The sequence below is a fragment of the Eubalaena glacialis genome, chromosome 14, assembly GCF_028564815.1.
Source record: "Eubalaena glacialis isolate mEubGla1 chromosome 14, mEubGla1.1.hap2.+ XY, whole genome shotgun sequence".
Lineage (NCBI taxonomy): Eukaryota > Metazoa > Chordata > Mammalia > Artiodactyla > Balaenidae > Eubalaena > Eubalaena glacialis.
This window is the reverse complement of record NC_083729.1, coordinates 40,832,817-40,851,235: the sequence shown is the minus strand read 5'-3', so window position 1 is coordinate 40,851,235 and position 18,419 is coordinate 40,832,817. Positions and strand designations below refer to the sequence as shown.

Below are 18,419 nucleotides of genomic sequence, written 5' to 3'. Positions count from 1 at the left end.
GACACCCCAACCTGCACACTTCCTCCCACCTGGCCTTATATTCTCCCAATCCACTCGGATGGAGTTGGCCTGACCTCCAGGGCCACGGCCTGACCCCCTGCCCCTGCCCTAGCCCCCTGGCCCAGATCCCACCTCCAAACATAGCATGAGGCCACTTCTTGGGCCAACTGCCAAGCCCAGAACCCTAGGTTGCCCCCAGCGTCTCCACTGCCTTTGGTACCAGATGGAAACAACTCATCCCCTTGCCCTGATTTTCCAGAAGCGCAAACACATGGAAGATTTGTGGACCAGGAGCCAGGGTGTCTGCTCAGGGGCTCCTCCCCACACCTCACGCCTGGACTCTACCTGTGACCTTGGCCTGCAAAATGAGGCTCACCTGGGGTCTTCCACCTCAAGGGGCTTTGGGGAGCATCACATAAGGTGACAGACCTGAAAGTTTCTTTGAAAAATATGAAGCACTCCATAAGTTCTTTAGCTCTTGTCATTCTTGTTAGTTTATTTCAGTGTGCTCACAGACTGAGTCTCTAAAGCCTGGGATTGGTCCCTGGGTGAATTCTTTTGGTACAGTGAGCACACACACAGAGAAATACTTGATGCTCTTTGTGACTACAGTGCTATTAGCACGTGCAGTGTGATCTCTGGGACAGGACAGCGGCTGGGACCGAAGTCAGGAAACCCGGTTCCAGCCTCTTTGCCTCTGCCAGTAAATTAAGCACATCACTTAACTTGTCTGGGCATTTTTCTTCCTATGCACAATGGAGCTGACAAGCCACCCACATTCTTATTCACCAGGATACAAGGAGGGCAAAGAATTTGAAAAGAAAAACATTGCGCAAGTAGAAATGTCATAGTCCTCAGCGGGAAAGAAGAAATGAAGAAGAAAAAAGAAAGGGGAAAAGAAACAAACACCAGAGAGAGAAAGCATTTGGGGTGAAATGTGAGGCTTTTGAGAATGTAGGAATGGAATGCCATGGAAGATCCCAGTACAGAAAGTTTCCCCCAAGCCTAAGAGTCAGTGTCAAGATGAGCAGATTTACCACAGAGACATCTGAAATCCACCTCTGAGGCAGAAGGAAATGAAGTCTGTGCATCACCTGAGGTGGCGCAGGACACACCAGAAGCCAAGGCTCGCTGCTGTTCACTCTTACAGCTCAGCACAGAGCGAGAAGGTAGATGAGAAATTAAGAGGTCCACTACTTGTCATAATTGTGGAATGTCCCTGGAGAGGCCCTGGCCAAGCCACGTCCTGGCACAGGAGGTCCCATTCAGGGTGCCCCACTTTAAGTGGGACATTCAAACACCAAAGAGTTCCCAAAAAAGGCTGGTCACAAGCTGATCACAGTGGGGTGTGCTGAGATCACATCACAAAAGGAAGGGCTATGAAATCCGGAAGTGTTTCCCTAAACAAGATTTGGGGAAGACATGAGAAGCAAAGCCTCTCTTAGAATCAGAAAAAGAAAAACTTTAAACATCCTCCAGTCCGATCTTCACAAATGGGGAATCTTTAATACCACATCTCGGCTGAGGAATTATGTAGCTGCTGTGGAAACTCTTGCAGTAATGGAGACCTCATTACTTTATAAGTGAGTTCATCTCACTACCACTTGGACAGAATTAAACTTTTCTCCCTCCTATTAACCCCAAATTAACCTCCTCCTGGCTTCCATCCATGCTCTGGCAGGGACACAGGCTAAGTCTAAACACTTTTTCACCTACTCATTCTTCAGACAACTTAAGACAGCTGGTCTTGATGACTTACACTGGGTTTTCCTGACTCTCCAGCGAGGGGCACATTTTCAGCACACCCCTGAAAGCACGCTATCCATTCCCTGTCAGTGCTTCTTTCCTGGTTATCTCCAGCCAGCTCGGACCTCAGACTGCCATCAGACGCTGACGGCTGCCCCTGCCTTGCTCAGGGCATCCCATCCCGGCCACAACCCCTAGCTCTGTGTTTGCTTTATAACTAGGTCTTGGCCTTCTGCCATAGTTTGGGCAAACTCTGGTCCATCTCATGGTCTCAGTTTTGCTGCTCTGCTCGGTTCCCAGGGCTTATCATGAACATGCTCCATGATGAGGCCAAAAAAATATGTCCCAAATTCATGCCACTTAATGGAAAGCAGCTGGTCATTTGACTTTAAGCCTTCTGATAAATATTGAATCTAGAATGTTCAATAAGCATTAAATATCTTTTCTAACAACTCATTTGACAGATGAGGAAACAGAGGTCCAACTAGGTAAAGTGATGCACACAGCTAACGTAGTCAAGAAGATGAACATGAACTCTAATCTCTGGTTTTCCTGTCCCACGTTCTCTCTACTGCAGTTGAGAGGAAGCGAGGCTACACTGCAGCTCAGGGTACATTTTGGAGTAAATTTTCCATAGTCTGTGTGTATGTGCATTCATTCTTTCTTTGACTCAACAGATATTCACTGAGCACCTACTATGTGCTTTGTAAATATCCCAGTAAGAGTTGAAGTAAGTTTCCATATGGATCTACATCCTGCTGTTGTGTGTGCACACGCAGTGTGTGTGTGTGTGTGTGTGTGTGAATTAGTTAATTCTTTCATGCATGCTCACATTCACTCAACAATATGATAACTGAGCACCCTTAACACCATGCTGTGCACTGGTGCAAGTGAAAAAGTCACAGTCTGTTACCCCAGGGCAGTCTCTGTCTAGCAGGGACAATTCTCAAATGTTATGTTAATGTGATAAAGCCCAATGCAGGGTATTGCAATACTTAATTAAGCCAGATGCTTCATTAAGATTGGTGCCAGAGATGGTGGTAATGTCCATAATTTTGATAGGAATAAAGCTGCTGGCTCTGGTGGTTTGAAAAGGCCTCAGGAAGAGTGGGCTTCTGAGATGACTCTTGAAGGATGATGTAAGTTGATCAGGCAGAACAGAGTGGAGAGAGGCGAGTGTGTGTGTAAACCCAGGGAGGCGGCAGAGAAGCTGATGCTGCAGGTAGGTGGGCGTGGCTGCGGCCAGGAGTTCGTGCAGGTGACACAGCAAAAGAGGCAGATATGTGAGTAAGGTGCAGAAGCCCTGCTGTAGCATGCTGAGGAGTTTGATTTTATCCTAAAGGCAACAGGATGCAGTGAAAGAATTTTAGAGAAAGAATAAACAGGATCAGATACGAATTTTAGAAAGTTCTGACAGGGGAGGATGGAGTGGAAGGGGTGAGGCCAGAGGCAGGGAAACCAGACAGGAAGCTCTGGCAGGAATCCAAGAAAGAAACCAGGGTTGAACCTGATGGTTCCTGCCTATACACACGTAGTTTTAAAGGCTGAAATATTAGAAGAGAGAAGAGATTGTTTTCCCGTACATCTCTCGTGGCCTGGGGCAATTTCCGCAAAACTGTGCAGAACCACAACACCTTCGTCATTCTCCACAGTGACGTGGTGGCACCAGAAAAGTGATGTTGGCCGTCGCATCACCACCAGTCGTGGTGTGCAGGAGCCTCAAACAGAGCAGCTGCTCCATAAGTGATGGCTGCTTGCATGAGCCACATCTACCAAAAGGGGATGGGGATGGACAAGCCCTACACAAAGTAAGGTCGGGTCCCAGAAGCATGAATAAGTCAGGTCGGAGCAAGGCAACAAGTCAGAAATAGGACAAAGAGAAAAGTTCCAGGAGGGATGGGATTAAAGGAACCAGCTCTCCACAGGAACAGAGGATGAAGAGCACAGACAGACTAGGAAACCAATGAAAGAGCCAGCACCTGTCTCAGGTGGTGAGATTCTACGGGTCTCTGTAGGCACGATGCAGTTCGGGGGCCCACACAGTGCCCTTGTGAGGATCTGGGAAAGGCGTCCCCTCCGGCCAGACCAACAGCAAGCAGGCCACAAGCGGGGGACTTTGCAGCCGGGTTCCACCCAGAGCTGGTGAGAGCCTACGTGTGCATGCGGATGGGCACGTGTGAGTGGATAAGTAGGAGCATCTGGCTGGAGAGGGGAACGTGTGGGTGGGGATGAGGCGCATCTCGACAAGCAGGGGGCTGTCTCAAGCCGGGTGCCCCATCAGGTGCGGTATAGGGCCATTCTCACTGGGAGTTTAGAGTCAAAGACGAATGAAGGGAGGATGAGGTGGAAACCCTAAAATAATTTCCTTCCTTATGAGGGAAAAATGTTCATCTAGGCAGGTCTGAGCCTTCTTGGAATTGGAAGATTCTCAGATTATCACCCAGTTCCTAGGAAAGCCTGACTGCTATTCCCCACCCTCCCCCGCGATAATTTTTCTGAGAATCAGGAACACCTGACCACCCGTGTGCTACCTAGAATGACCCCAACTAGGCACCTTCCACTGCAGCCACGACTAGCAGCGACACCAGGGACTTTCACAAAGTTTACAAGGTTCTGCTTCAAGCCACAAACTAGCAACAGGCCTGGAGCTGCACAGCGGGAGGAGGGGGGCGGGGTTCTCAGTTGTAAAGATCTGAGATTAAAACATTTCTCTATGTTTGTATTAACAGTAAACTGAGGCCAACAAAAGCAAGGTTGATGGCATCAATTACCATTTTCTAAGGCCTCCAAATTGGCCTGAATATGAGTTATCATGAGCTAGGGGAAAAAAAAAACAAAAAACATTCAAAGGGATGAACAGAGGCCAATGTGTCAGCCCCAACTCTGAATTTCTGGGCCACGGCTGTTTTAAATTAGATTCTCAATGCCACTTCCATGAAACTCTTGGCTTAGCTCTGCAGGAAAAGTTATTTTTGTGCTCTGAGCCACAGACATTTATATGGAAGCATATCCATAATTCCAATTATGTTCTGTTTTCATGATGTCCTTTTCCTTTACTTAAGAACAGTCATAACTATCATTATTATTATTTCTGATAAGACACATAAAAAAGCTCTGGGCCTAGTACAGATTCCACAGGCCTGGATAAATGATTGTTGTAAAATAGGCAGATTTTACGTCTTGTGAAATTCTTAAGAAATACCTTCAGTTTTTCTATCCACTATGGCTGCCTCTTCTTTGTCAATTCCCTAACCCCACCTACCCCTCAATCACTCAGGACCTTCATGATCCCTCTTGGGAAAACCTAGTCCCAGAAGTAGTTCTGTTATTTATGTACACTCTCTGAGGTCTTTGCATTTAAAAGGTTATATTCAAAAATGAAATGAAAGGTTTTTATCTCCTTAAAGAACAGAAGCACCAACAAATAAAGCAAAGAGATATTTCTGGTTAAGAGAGGCATGGTTCTTAAGTAATAACATAGTTATTCTATAGAAAGGTTGATCTGTAGGCTGGGAGGGCTATGAAGAAGTGGTACAGATGCAAAATAAAAATGGTGGAAATTCATCCAAGAGAAACCTAAACTGATTACCAAGAAAACATAATATATTGGGAGACGTACCCATGGCCTCTCCCCAGAGGTCTCTCTGATTAGAACTTCTGAAGCACAATCCTGGTTCAGAAGAACCAATGCAAGGGAAGGGAGATGATGGGAGGAAACTAACATTTGTGAGCATTAACATATGCCAAGCACGTGGCCCATGTTATTCCCTGTTATCTCACTTAATCTTCAGAACAACTTTTGAGGTAGGTTTTATTATCACTGTTTTATGGAAAAGGAAACTTGGCCCCAGAGATGTTAAGTAACTTGCCCAAAGCCACTGCTATGGTCTGAATGTTTGTGTCTCCCCAAAATTCATATGTCAAAATCCTAACCTCCAAGGTGATGGTATTAGGAGGTGGGGCCTTTGGGAGGTGATTAGGTCATGAAAGTGGAGCCCTCATGATAGGGATTCTTATAAAAGAAGCCTCAGAGAGCTAGCTCACCCCTTCTACCATGCAATCACACAGACAGAAGTTGGCCATCTGCAACCTGGAAGAGGGTTCTCACCAGAACCATGCCAGCACCCTGATCTTGGACTTCAGTCTCTAGAACTGTGAGAAATAAATCTCTATTGTTAATAAGCCACCTGGTCTGCGGTATTTTGTTATAGCAGCCTGAACACAGTGAGCCACACATCTAAGTTAGTGGCAAAGCTTGGATTCAACCCCAGATCTGCTTGACTCCTAAGTCCATTTCTTTTCCATTATCACATAAATGTGAGGGCCAGAGAAGACGGCCAAAGATGACTGCTGGTTTGGTTTCCTTAAATTAATAGAATTTGTTGGGAGGGTATGGGAAAGATATGTCTATATAGATTTCTTTAAACATTATAAACAGGCTCTGCTGATCTCGATCAACATTCCCAGAGATGCTATCAGCCACAAGTAAAGAATCAATTGTTCAATGTAAACCTCTCTGCACTGTTAGAGACACAAGTAAACACACATGCCAGGGGAGAGAGAACATCATCTCCATGACCAAAGGGAACAGGAACCTCTCCATAAAGGCTTTTCTTCTCAACATTGGTATGAGTTAGGATGCTGGTTGATTGTGAGAAGGTTTTAATCTACTATAAAGAATCTAAAGGACAGCATTTGGGGACTGGAACAGTGTTTAGGAAATTCAGATCTCTTCTGGACTAAGAACATGTGGCCAGATGTTGAGTGAGACACCATACCACAGTGCAGAGTCCCCCTGTGATGCTGGTGTTAGCCTACTGTACTGTTAGGGCCTCTTCTCCGCTGCATTCATTCAGTAGCAGCGGATTTCACATCCAGGGGCTAATGTAGATGCATTTACTTACTTGTATTCTACTTTACATGTAAACTTTAAAATCAGTAGTTAAAAACTTCAGTCAATATGACAGGTTGAGTTGACATAAGAAATTACCCCTTCCAATCCAAACACTTCAAAACACTGAACAAAACTATAACAACAAATATTACCACATAAAACATAGATAAAACAGAAATCTCCAGATACCAGAAATAAAGAGGGAAGTCAAAGCAGATCAATCAGTGGAAGCTGAAGCTAAGGGCCTCATGGAACCATCCAGGCCAGTTAGAGGCCTAATGGCTGGCGGCTGAGACTTTAATGACATGCATGCAGTGAGGGGAGTCCAGTAATGGCCACCTGATGCCAGGAGCTGTCAGTAAAGCAATTACATAAAGCTGGAGGTCATAAAGGCCTACTTCATAAGTGAAAGAGTTCTAGAGGAACATCACTTGCCAATCTGAGGAAACCATAAGAAAGCTTGTCATCTGCTTGAGCAAAGAGTAGGAAATGAGTGACCTAAAAAAATCTGAAATCCAGGCTTACACCACAATGCAGGAACAAGGTTTAAATGCATACTTTCAGGTTATACAGGGCCTATATGCCAAGACATTAACAAAAAGGCTAATTTGGAATGGGTAAAACCCAGAGAGGATCAGCAGGAGCAAATGTGAAATCACTTTATAGTGATATGCTAGCAATCCTGAGGTAGATAGGATTTCTACGGAAAACAACTCCTAATGAAGATGCAAGACACAAGAGAAAATGAATCGTAATTAAAAAATTCAAAAGCAGAAATAACAAATAATCTAAAACTACAATATGTTTAAAATACTGAAAGATATAAAAAGGGCTAGAAATTAAAAGGCAAAGAGATAATATTAAAAAAAAAAAAGAACAGGTAGATATCAAGTACCAAATAGAAATTCTAGAAATAAAAATATATAGACATTAAATTAAAAAAAAAAATGGATGGGTTGAATAGTAGACCAAATGCAGTAGAAAAAAATTAATAAACTGGAAAATAGAATAAAAAAACCACTCAGAATATAGCTGAGAGATAAAGAGATATATATAGTTGACCCTTGAACAATATGGGTTTGAACCATGAGGGTCCACTTATACGCAGATTTTTTTCAACAGTAAATACTACAGTACTACACGGTCCTCAGGTGGTTGAATCTGGGAGATGTGGAACCACAGACTTGGAGGAACTGCAGATACAAAAGAACTGCATATATGAAGGGCCAACTATAAGTTATACACAGATTTTCAGTTGCACAGAGGGTCATCACTCCTACCTCGTGCATTGTTCAAGCGTCAATTGTAGTATGAAAGAGAAATCTCAGACGAAGAAGACATAGAAGATAAAATGAGAAGGTTCAACATTTGCCTAATGGGTATTTCAAAAGGAGAGAACACAGAGTATGAGGGACTCAATAATCAGGGTAGGGGATTTTGTCTCTTATGCTCATTTCTATATCTCTAGCACCTGGAAGCATTCCTGATACACAATAAGTGCTCAATAATTACTTTAAAATAGATTTGTGGAGAAAACAACTGAAACCTTTAGGTATGAAAACAGAGATGAGTATTCAGATTAATGAGCACACTGAATTCCAAGTAGGATATATAAAAACAGACTATCCCTGGACACATTATAATGAAAAGGCACAACATGAAAGACAAAAAGATCAGACTGAAAGTCTCCAAGAGAGAAAATAAATTACCTGCAAAAGAATGGCAGACTGAAAAGAGACTTCCCATAAGGAACAATTGAGATGAAAAGACAGTGGAGTAATAATTTACAAAACGCTGAGGGGAAAATATCGACTTAGAATTCTATACCTTGATAAATTATCTCTCAAGTGGGACATGAATAAAGACACTTTCAAAACAAAACCAAAACTACCCACAAGATTGGAGTATTACAACTCTAGACCTTCCGTGAAAAAATTATCAGTACAAAGAAAATGAACACAGAAGTATAGAATGGTATGCAAGAGGCAACGTTGAGATAAGAAATTGGTAAAGTTAAACAAATTTTGACTGTAAAAAAGAAAAAAAAAGTGGAAATAACAATGATGACTAATTGCAGGGGTGGGGAGAGGACTATACACACTGTGGGATTAAACCACTAGACCACAATAACCAGGAAGATGGGAAGAGGGGCAGATTAGATTTAAAGCCATCTAAGGCCACTGCATTGTTGAGAGGAAATAGAGAAATTGATTAACTTTAGATTAAATGGATGCACATGTTAAAAATTTAAGAATACTAAAAGGTAATACAAATAGAATTTTGTCTTTCAAAACAGTGGACAGAAGTAGGAATATATAAAACTTGATCAATCCAAAGAAAACTATGCAAAGAAGTATAAAAGAAGCAAACAAAAAATGCTAAATAGGAAAAACAAAAACTTAAGATGGCAGAAAGAGGTCAAATGCATATAAATTACAAAGAATGTAAAAGTTTAAACTCAACTATTAAAAAGACAGATTTTCAAGTTATAATAAAAATGAAAATGAAGCTACACATAAAAACTGTTTCTAAGATTAACAATTAAGGCAAAATTATAGAGAGAAGTTAATATAAAAGGATATACAAAGACATACAAAAAATAATAACCAAGAGGAAGTAGGTATAGCAACATTAATATCAGACAAAATAGAATTTATACCAAAAGCATCAACAGAAATAACAGAGGACAGTACATAACATAATAAATTCACCCCAGAGAAATAACAATCATGAACTTGCATAAACACTGATGGATTACAAGGAGAAATTGACAAATCCACAGAGTGGAAGATTTTAACATTCCTTTCTCAAGAAACTGAAGAGAACTCAGAAAGCAGGCAAAAGAAAATCAGGAAGAACATGAGAAATTTGAAAAACACAGTTAATAAGTTTGACCTGTTAGACTGATACAGAATGCTGCAGCCACCAAGCAGAGAATATATTTTTCTTTTAAACCACACATGAAATATTTGGAAAAACTGTTTATGTAATCGGACACAGAGGATTGCTATTATACAAACCATGCTGTCTTTCCATAATGCAACTAAATTAGAAATCAACAATAATTTAAACAAAGTTAAGAAAAAGTTTTTTTAAAAGTTGAAAATGGAAAATTAAATCCATGGGTTAAAAAGAAAATAAAAGAAATATGAAAATGGGATTGACATATATACGCTAATATGTATAAAATAGATAACTAATGAGAACCTGCTGTATAGCACAGGGAACTCCACTTCACTGTACAGTAGAAACTAACACAACATTGCAAAACAACTATACCCCAATTTAAAAAAAAGTTATAATAGAAAAAAAAATCTAGAGCCAAGTGGTAATGAAAGTACACATATCAAAACTTGTATGATGTGGCTAAAGCAATATGTAGAGCTAACTTTATAGCTTTAAAATGCATTTATTTTTTTGGCCGTGCCACACATCTTGCGGGATCTTAGTTCCCTGACCAGGGATTGAACCCGGGCCACGGCAGTGAAAGTGCCAAGTCCTAACCATTGGCCTGCCAGTGAATTCTCTAAACTGCATTTATTGAAAAACAAAAAATAAATGAGCTAGGAGTCAACTCAAGTAGCTAGAAATGGAAAGAAAAAATAATAAAAATAAGAGGAAAAAAAAGAAATGAAAAGCAAAAAGTATAGATAAGAAGCTGGTTCTATCAAAAGACTAATTAAGTAGACTTCTATATTAATTTTTAAAAAGAGATGGCACAAATAAACAATATTAAGGGGCTTCCCTGGTGGCGCAATGGTTAAGAATCCTCCTGCCAATGCAGGGGACACGGGTTCGAGCCCTGGTCCAGGAAGATCCCACATGCCGCCGAGCAACTAAGCCTGTGCACCACCACTACTGAGCCCGCGTGCTGCAACTACTGAAGCTTGTGCGCCTAGAGCCCATGCTCAGCAACAAGAGAAGCCACTGCAATGAGAAGCCCGCGCACCGCAACAAAGAGTAGCCCCCACTTGCCACAACTAGAGAAAGCCCGCGCGCAGCAACGAAGAACCAACACAACCAAAAATACAATAAATAAAATAAATAAATTAAAACAAAAAAAAAAAACAATATTAAGAACTAAAAAGGGAACATATCTTAAAACATAGTCAATATTTATAAAAACCATAAAAGAAAATTATGAATAAATTTATGCTAATAAATTTGAGAACACATGAAATGGATAATCTAAACAAACAAATTATCAAAACTGGATCAAAAAGAAATAGATCAAATTTATCAATAATCATTTATGAAACTGAATTGTCAAAAACTTGACACACATACTCTGACTAAGCAGTTCAGATGATTTTACAATGAATTTTACCAAACTTCTAAGAAATAGTCTTTATCTCTCACAAACTGCTTAAGAAAAATAAATATGAAAGAGAAAAAGTTTCCCAACTTATTTCATGGAACTAATATAAACTTGATACCAAACAATATAAGAATATTTTTTAAAAATAGAAAATTATAGACCAATTGTTTCACTTATGAACATTTGCAAAAATCCTAAACAAAATACTAGCAAATGATATTCCATAGAATAAAAGAACATATCTGTATATGTGAGTATGTCTCAAAGTAATTACATATACTCATATTATCACTTTATAATATTAAGAAAGAAAATTATGTCACCTCATATAATTTACATAAAAACATTAAGGCATTACATAAAATCAATATTCAGTCATGATAAAATGTTTGTTATTAAAAAATATTAATAGAGGGAACATCCTTAATTTAATAAAGAATATCTACTGAAACCTTAAGCAAACTTCACGATTAATGGAGAAATTTTAAGAGCACTTGTTAAAGACAGTACGAAGACAAGGATGTTCGCCATCACTGTTACTATTAAATACTGTACTGAGGGTCTACCCAATGCAATAAGATAAGAAAAAGATATGGTCATAAGGAATTAAAAAGAAAAGACAAATATTATTTTGTGATTGTCTACTTAGAGAATTCAAGAATATCTACATACAGACTCTTAGCACTAATAAGAGAAGTCAACTGGGATGCTTGATACAAAATCAAAATTCAAAAATCAGGAACGTTTCTATGGGCCAGCAAATAACCAATTTGAAATTATAATAAGAAAAACAGATATTTATAATATCAACAAAACCTATACAAAATAAATATAGCAAGAGCTGTGTAAACAGTTATGGGGGAAATCACCAGTCATCTTTCACCTGAATAAAAGGAAAAGATGGGAAGACCTGATATTGTAAAGGTGTCAGTTCTCTGGAATATAAATTGAATGAAATCAATAAAAATACCAACATGATTTTTTGCCTGGGTGCAACTAGACAAACTAACATTTATATGAAGTAGTAAAATCCAAGAAAGCCAAGAAATTCTGAAAAAATATAAAAGTAATTGTAATAGCTAACAATTATTGTGTGCTTCCTTATATGGCAGGCACTATTCTAACATTCTGCATACATTATCCTTAAAGTGGATACTATTATCTATTTTATAGACAAGGAGACTGAGAGAAATTAGGAAACGTGCCCAAGGTTACTTGGTATTCTTACGAGTAGCAATAGACGAAAGAAGACAATTATGTAATATGTTCCAAATACTGAAGGAAAATAATTATGAGTCCAGAATTCCACACTCAGTCAAACTCTCATTTGTAAGAGCAAAATAAAGACATTTTCAGCAATATAAATATTTTAAAGTTTACCAAAGGCCTTCTGTGAAAGAACTTCTAAATTTCCATTGACATGAACTCAGAAGGAAGGAGTGGGGTATCAGAAGTAGCAGCCTCCAAAATGCATTGGACAAATAAAACAAAACAAGGTAAAGTAGGTGAGAAAGGTGGAACCAAGTATACATAGGAAATAGAAGGTATATAATAATGTTATTAGTTATTCAAAGTACAGGCCATAAAGTCCTATGCATATGCTAGAAGTAGGCCACTAAGTTGGCTCTGTGCTTCCTTTTGGCCAAATAAGAAATGGGAAACATCAATTAAAGGATTCACAGCACCCACAAGACAAGACAGACAAGTTGTTCACAAGAACTATTCCTGGCACTGAGACCACAAAGACATTTCTCATATGGTCAAACGGATACAAGATCTGGGATTTTGTTCCAAGTGTGATAATTTGGGAAAGAGATCCTTGACTCTTACAATTTTTTTTCAACAAGAAGGTGATTTAGAAGCATCAGCCTTTCAGAAAACTTTTCCTTGAAGAATAAAAGAGATAAAGCCTCCTACTTAAGGTGTGTTATTTGAATGACCAAGTGTTTTAGAAAAGCCCATCTTTAGGTATATTCCAGGAAGAGGATGGATAAGGTGACCTCTAGGGGCCTGGCTGCCTGTGAGGACACATGGTGGTACAGGATGTGGGCTTCTTCCCCAGAGCTATCCCCAGACTATCTCCATCTCTGGTTCATCTTGCCAATGCGTGGGATCACCCACATAGCCAGGCTTCCAAAAAATAGTTTATTATTGTGTTTTCACAGTAATAAACATCGAGAAGCAATACACTTTTGTCTTCCTTTCCTGTTTCATGGTAAATCCTTGACCTACCTATCCTGAAATTCCATGTAACACGTAGATAAGATAAATGGGAGACTGGCAGCTTTCCCTGGGCCTTCCTACCCATCTCACTCCCCTGACAATGCCAAGAAAAATGAACACCCATACTGGTAGGGCTCTGAAGACATAATTTGCTGATCTTTAAAAATCCTGCCTTTTACCAGGACTGTTCCAGAATCCCATGGGGTTCCTGGAATTCCAGGCTGTCCAGGAAGCGTCTGAGGAATTCTGGATTATTTCTCATGGGTATAGCTGGCTCCCAAGGGAAGGTGAGCTACCTCTGGCTAAGTCTGGAGCAATTCCCAAGGACTTCCAATGAGAAGTGACAGTGGGAGATGGAAGAGATGGGAGATAGAGGTATTTTACAATTAATCAAAATATCAGTTCTTTTTGAACCACAAATTACTTTCCCTTCCTTTTCTATTTTTTCTTATAATTAAAATAACAATAATACATTTTGGACTTCCCTGGTGGCACAGTGGTTAAGAATCTGCCTGTGAATGCAGGGGCCACGGGTTCAAGCCCTGGTCCGGGAAGATCCCACATGCCGCGGAGCAACTAAGCCCACATGCCACAACTATTGAGCCTGTGCTCTAGAGCCCATGAGCCACAACTACTGAGCCCACATGCCACAACTACTGAAGCCTGTGCGCCTACAGTCCATGCTCCTCAACAAGAGAAGCCACCGCAATGAGAAACCCACGCACCGCAACAAAGAATAGCCCCCGCTCACCGCAACTAGAGAAAGCCCGTGCACAGCAACCAAGACCCAACACAGCCATAAATAAATAAATAAATAAATAAATAAATAAATAAATAAAATTTATAAAAAAAAAATAATAATAATACATGTGCAGGGAGATGGTAGACAGCAGTGATTGATATGAATAGACTTTGGCCACTGAGCTGATTTCAAGATTTGATTCTAGCACATAGTGGCTATGCAACCCTCTGATTCTACTTTCTGAATCTTATATCATGAGAATAATACTGGTACTTACCTCAAAGAGTTTTAAAATGAAATACTGTATGTATGTGCTTTATACTCAATAAATGTTAGCTATTACTATTGTAAAAACATTGAGAAATACAGGCAAGCACAAAGAAAATCAAAAGTACCTGTAATCCCACCATCCATTTCCATGCATACAATTCCAGCATTTTGGGGGTGTATTTTCAAAGAGTGAGATACAATGCTTTCTATTTCATAACCTGCTTTTAAAATTTAACAAAATACCCTAAGCATGTCTATATAATTTGGTATCCTTGTACAACATGATTTTAAAGGGCCACATCATATTCCCTTAGGTTATTTTACTTCTTAAAGTAAATAAGAAGTAAAAATAACCCCTTCCCTCCTTTCTCCTCTGCAGGTTCCACTGTTCGTCTGTTTCCGACTCATCTGACCCGTCAGATGATAGTTGGCTACTTTCTATTGGCTAACTGGGGATGCAGCCTTCATCTCACCATCCAGACGACCTGCTCCATCAGCCAGCCTTCATTACATCCCCAGAATCCAGAGCAGCCATTTGGGGCTGCACAGCAAACCCTTGTGCATGATGGCAAACCACCCAGTTTAACAAGATTCCATGAGGTGGCACAAAAGCTGAACATGGCAGAAAGGCAATTTCTTTGCAAATAGTATGAGGCTGACTTCTGGGACATTAAATACACTATTAAAAATTCTCAGGAAGAGGAAGAGACTGAAGATTTTTATCTGAGTGCATTGTTTTTCTAAGCACCAGGGCCAAACAAGTTCAAAACTTTTAAGGGCTTTCTTTTTGAATGGAAGTCACAACACTTTCTTACCAATGACATTTTGAATCCACAGTAAAACCTTACTAATTCACACTAATGGGGAACTACCACACTCAATCAGCAGAGAAAAATGAATTCCATCCTTTTTAAAATAAAGAAGTTTCTTTCCAATGAAATTCATTTTTTTTAAAATCTTTATTTCGGAATAGTTCAATACCTTGACCTGTTTTGATGGGTTGTTCTGAAGCTGATCTAAGACATATGTTACAACCACATTTATTGTTTATACAGAAGCAGGAATGGCTTAAGTTCTTGAGAAGGGCATTCTCCCTAAAAACAATAAAAGTTCAACACTCCCCACAGTCCTGTTCATACGGCTCACTCCTTAGGAAAGCTTTTTCTTCCTTCGTCATGCGGAAGCAAACCCCAGTTCAGGCTGCCCCCCGCTGCTCCAGTTCTGAGTGAGTGGGCAGAAGTTTGTAATATCAACCCAGATCAACCCCTTAAAAAAAAAAATCCAAAAACTTCCAGATTCCAGGCTTGACCAGACCCATCTGAGAATTAACAAGCTCCTTCTAAGCACCCAGAGAACTAAGCCTGTCATGGAAACACTGATTCAACCCTAATGAGAACAGACATAAAAACCACACAAGTGAACTAAACATTCCTCTACCCAAATGGAGTCAAGTTGAAGCAACAGCCTCAGGATTAAAATAAGTGAAGCTGTTTCTTTCTTCGCGATCCTGCTCAGTTTTGCCTCTTCCATTGCCTTGTTTTCACAACTCCTGTTTATGAGAAAGTGGGAGTCGGGGCGTTGGGAGAGGGATGGAGAGGAGGGCTAGTAGGAGGGAAGAGAAATGCAGGGTGAGTAGCCAGGCTGGGGAATGCCAACAAACACTGCGGTTTATGTCAGGCAAATGAAAACTTCTAGCCTGGGGGAGGCTGTAATAATCTGTTTGGGGTAGTCCGAAAATAAGCTGCAGTGAACTCTCATCTCCCACTAAAATAGTTAAGTATGGAATGAAGTCTTTACTTTCCAAAGATCAGGTTCTGCACAGTATTTTTAGCAAGCACTCTTTTTCTCTATTTTCTTTTTCTTTATTATTTTTTCCTGTTTCTTTCAGAATTAGAAAGGCTAATTAAATGACGTATCATTATTATTGGAAGAAAGCAGTCAGAGAGGTTGAAAAAAAAAAAAGATGTCCAACAGAAATAGTAAAATCCCAAGGAGGAATATATTTTAATTTCCCCTTGGACACACAAGGCATGATTTGTGCGGCCAGGGGATCGAACATCAACTCCTAGTTAAAGTCCTTCCTGCAGGAAATCTTTGGGCAAGTGTGCAGACCCCGGTGGCTACGGCTCCCTGGCCTGGGTCATCGCCTTCTAGGGCTGGAGGGGGCACCAGGCTGGAGATATCAGCCAGTGGGACAGGAGCCTCCCGGAGAAAGATGGGGGGGACGGGGGAGAGAAGGTAGCAGCATGAGTAACAGGAGCCAGGAAAAAACAAGGAAAGTGAGAGAGTGAGAGTCCTGGGGGTGGGGGGATGCTGAGCCCCCCGGGGGAGGGATGGAGGACCGGGGCTGGTGACCCTGGTCCGGGAGGCCAGGGCCGCACGGGTTGGAACGAGTCCCCGCCCCCCACCCCCCCTTGGAGCTGAGTCTAGATTCTTTTCTTTCCTGCTTGAGTTTTCTTTCTCTTGAGAGCGGGACCCAGGTCACAGCAGCAGCCCCAGAGCTGTGGTGTAGAGTAGAAGCCGGGTGGGGCTCACCCCGTGCGGGCCCTGCCCTCTGGGGGCTGCGAGGGCGGCGAGGGGGAGAAGGGGCACCGCGCAGGGCACCCAGCCTGCCCGGGAGATGCCCGCGTCCCGCGACGTCGGCTGCGCCCCACCCCCCTTCTGAAACTTTCCCAGCAAACCGCGGGTAACCCACCCCGGAGAGGGGGCTCCCCATGCCTCCCCGTCTGTCCCCTGGGGGCGGTCACTCACGGGCAGCGCGGCTGGGGCTCCGACTCTGGCCGCCGCCATCCACCCGGGGAGGAGGTGGAGGAGAGACGGAGGGGGAGGAGAGGGAGGGCCCCGAGCTACGCGAGCGGAGGGGCGGGGAGGGCGTGGCCACTCCGAGAGGCTCTCCCGCCCCTGCCCCACCCCACCCCCTGCTTCGTCCCCGCTTCTCTCCTCACTTTTTCCCGCCCTGGATCCCCCAAAGTTTTTCTGGTGTCTGATTCTCCATTCTCTTCTCTCCTCGTATCTTCCTTCGGAGTCTCCGGCCCCCAAGTGGGGGGAGAGGGTGCTCCCTCCAGCAGAAGTGGGGCGGGGTGGGGGCAGGTATGGGAGTTACGTTTAGATGCCCCTGGAAGCAGACGGCTGGGGCCTTTGGCAGGTCTGAAACCACCCTCCCCTTCTAGGACCTTGTCTTTTCTGGGTGGTGGGATGATTGGGGCGGGACGCTGGGGGTGCGGCGGGAGGCTGAGGCGACTTGCGGTCATGTTTCCACGTTGTTTCATTGAGCTTTTGGGCTTGGCTTTCTCTTGTGATTAGAACGAAAGAATTTTTTTTTGCCTTTTTAAAAACTTGAAGTACAGTATAGCTGATTTACAATCTTATATTAGTTTCAGGTGTACAGCATAGTGATTCAGTATTTTTACAGATTATACCCCATTAAAAGTTATTACAAGATAATGGCTGTAAGTCCCTGTGCTATACAGTATAACCTTGTTGCTTATCTATTTTTTACATAGTAGTTTGTATCTCTTAATCCCACACCTTTAATTTTCCCCTCCCCCCTCCCCCTCCCCCGCCCCCTCCCCCGCCCCTCTGGTAACCACTAGTTTGTTTTCATGCGTCTGTTTCTGTTTTGCTATATACATTCATTTGCATTATTTTTTAGATTCCACATATAAGTGATATCATACAGTATTTGTCTTTCTCTCTGCCTTATTTCACTAAACAATATTCTGTAGGTCCATCCACATTGCTGCAAATGGCAGAATTTCATTCTATTTTATGGATGAGTAATATTCCATTGTGTGTATACACACACACACACACAGACACACACACACACACACACCCCATATCTCCTTTATCCATTCGTCTGTTGATAGACACTTGGTTTGCTTCTATATCTTGGCTAAGAATTATTTTTGAAGCCTCTGTTGAGTGCCTCCTCTTTTCCCCTAAGGTGAGACCAGCCCTGGTCACAGGGTAAGATGAAAGGTAAAGATGGAACCCCACCTTCCAGGGCCCATCAGTACTCAAGAGGAGGAGGACAGGGATAGCCTAGTGAAGGGCCAGGCTGTGTGGATGGGGCAGGAGGCCGCCCGCAGAATGTAGAAGAGAAGGGGAGCTGTCCTCTGAGGAGAGGTTAGAGGGTGACATCTAGTCCCTAATCCATCACTTGCTAGCAGGTAACTCTGGGCAAGTCACTTGACATCTGAGCCTCTTCCACAAGCAGGGCTGCC

At 41.9% G+C, this 18,419-nt stretch overlaps 1 protein-coding gene across 1 annotated transcript in view; it reads right to left on the bottom strand.

Annotated features, from left to right (window-relative positions):
• The window catches only part of STON1 (stonin 1), a 55,466-nt gene extending 38,445 nt beyond the window's left edge, over window positions 1–17,021 (bottom strand). The window contains exon 1 of the mRNA XM_061210431.1: window positions 16,945–17,021. The gene's annotated coding sequence lies outside the window, so the exon portion shown is untranslated. The remainder of the gene's footprint in view (window positions 1–16,944) is intronic.
• Between the last annotated feature and the right edge of the window lie 1,398 nt (window positions 17,022–18,419).